Below are 2,658 nucleotides of genomic sequence, written 5' to 3'. Positions count from 1 at the left end.
TGAGCTCATTCTTTTCATTTGCGACCACAGTGATACCTCCCTTCTTAGGAACACATTGTACAGGGCTCACCCACGAGCTGTCAGAAATAGGATAAATGATGCCTGCATCTAGCCATTTCAGAATTTCTTTCTTCACCACCTCCTTCATGATTGGGTTCAGTCTTCGCTGCTGTTCCACAGTTGGCTTACTACCTTCCTCTAACAGAATTTTATGCATACAATATGAGGGACTTATCCCCTTGATGTCTGCTATAGTCCATCCTATAGCCGATTTGAATTCTCTCAAAATCCTTAAGAGCTTGTCTTCCTCACTACCTGAAAGGTCAGCTGAAATAATAATAGGTAACGTAGATGAATCACCTAAAAAGGCATACCTCAAGTGTTCAGGTAATGGTTTGAGCTCTAAGGTAGGCGCTTCCTCTATTGATGGTTTGAGCTTCCCTTCAGCGTTCTTGAGGTCAGAAGTACCAAGAGATTCAAATGGTATATCTAGCTTTCGCTTCCAGGGAGAAGCGTTCAGATATTGTAATTGCTCGTTGCTATCTTCAACATCACTGTCAAATTCCCCCACTAAGGCCTTTTCCAATGCATCAGACATTAGCATGTGATCGAGTTCCGAAGTAACCGCAGAATCAATCACATCCACTTTTAAGCACTCCACATCTTCTGTAGGAAATTTCATTGCCTTGAATACGTTGAAGGTCACATCCTGATCTTGAACTCGCATAGTCAGTTCTCCTTTTTGCACATCTATCAAGGTACGGCCAGTCGCCAAGAAAGGCCTCCCCAAGATTATGGGAATCTTTTTATCTTCCTCAAAATCCAGAATAACAAAATCAGCAGGAAAGAAGAGCTTATCCACCTTGACGAGCACATCCTCAACTATGCCCCTTGGGTAAGTAATGGAACGGTCCGCCAATTGTAGCGACATGTATGTGGGTTTTGGATCGGGTAGGTCCAGCTTTTTAAAGATCGACAACGGCATCAGATTAATGCTTGCTCCCAAATCACAAAGGCACTTGTCAAAAGTTAGATTGCCAATGGTGCAAGGAATGGTGAAGCTTCCTGGATCTTTCAGTTTTGGTGGTAACTTTTGTTGCAGAACCGCGCTGCATTCTTCCGTGAGAGCAACGGTTTCAAGGTAATCCAGTTTCACCTTCCTTGAAAGAATAGTCTTCATAAACTTCGCATAACTAGGCATTTGTTCCAGAGCCTCAGCGAAAGGTATATTGATGTGAAGTTTCTTGAACACCTCCAGAAACTTCCCGAACTGTCTATCCAGCTTTTGTTGCTGCAATCTCTTAGGAAAAGGTGGTGGAGGATAGAGCTGTTTCTCCCCTGTATTAGCCTCAGGCAGAGTGTGTTCAATAGTAGTCTTCCTTGGTTCCGCCGCTTTCTCCCTTTGCTTAGATTCTTCATCTCGAACTTCAGCTTCGACTTCTTTTGCCTTTTCAGCATCAGCTACTTTTCCAGACCTTAAGGTAATAGCCTTGACTTGCTCTTTAGCTTCCTTCCTGCCTGGTACTTCCGTGTCACTGGGAAGAGTGCCAGGTTGACGATTGAGCACTGCATTGGCTAATTGACCGATTTGATTTTCCAAGGTCTTGATAGAAACCGCCTGACTCTTGCACAACAGCTTAAGTTCCTCAAAATCAGCACTAGTAGGTGCAGCTGCACTTCCCTGTTGAGGATATGATTGTCTTGTAGCATACTGCTGTGGTTGCTGGAATCCAGGTGGGTTAAACTGTTTACTCACTCCTTGCTGATATGGTGGCTGAATAGCATTCTGATTATTTCCCCAGCTGAAACTTGGATGATTTCTGTTGTTAGGATGATAGGTCGCAGGCACAGGCTGCTGTTGTCGCTGATAATTATTCACATACTGAACAGATTCGTTGACAAGAGAACACTGATCCGTAGCATGAGAACCTGCACAAAGCTCACAAACCATAGCTATTTGATTAACTCCATACGTAGCCAAAGAATCAACCTTCATTGATAGCGCTTGGAGCTGGGCTGCAATAGCGGTGGCTGCATCAACTTCCAGAATACCTGCTACCTTGCCTGATGTCATCCTCTGAGTTGGGTTTTGATGCTCATTTACAGCCATCGTCTCAATAAGATTGTACGCCTCAGTATAGCTTTTAGCCCATAAGGCGCCTCCAGCTGCTGCATCGAGCATGGGCCGAGATTGAGCCCCCAAACCATTATAAAAACCAGTGATTACCATCCAATCCGGCATTCCATGATGTGGACATTTTCTCAACATTTCCTTGTAGCGTTCCCAAGCCTCGCACATAGATTCTGTAGGTTGCTGCGCAAACTGAGTAAGAGCACTCCTCATAGCAGCAGTCTTTGCCATTGGATAAAACTTCACCAGAAACTTTTGCGCAAGATCTTGCCACGTAGTGATTGACCCAGCTGGTTCAGAATGTAACCAGTCTTTAGCCTTATCCCTCAGTGAGAATGGGAAAAGCCTCAACTTGATAGCCTCATCAGTCACGCCATTATACTTAAAAGTGCTGCAGATCTCGACAAAATTCCTTATGTGCATGTTGGGGTCTTCAGTTGCCGCTCCTCCAAAAGAAACAGAATTCTGCACCATCTGAATAGTGCCCGGCTTGATTTCAAAGGTGTTAGCTTGAATAGCCGGATGAA

At 44.4% G+C, this 2,658-nt stretch overlaps 1 non-coding gene across 1 annotated transcript; it reads left to right on the top strand.

Annotated features, from left to right (window-relative positions):
- The first annotated feature begins 2,240 nt into the window (after positions 1-2,240).
- LOC141687857 (small nucleolar RNA R71) lies at positions 2,241-2,347 on the top strand. Its single transcript, XR_012561336.1, has one exon. It is a non-coding gene; the product is annotated as a small nucleolar RNA R71 (small nucleolar RNA).
- Positions 2,348-2,658: the final 311 nt, after the last annotated feature.

Source organism: Apium graveolens, chromosome 9 (assembly GCF_009905375.1).
Source record: "Apium graveolens cultivar Ventura chromosome 9, ASM990537v1, whole genome shotgun sequence".
NCBI lineage: Eukaryota > Viridiplantae > Streptophyta > Magnoliopsida > Apiales > Apiaceae > Apium > Apium graveolens.
This window is presented reverse-complemented; position numbering and strand designations above follow the sequence as displayed.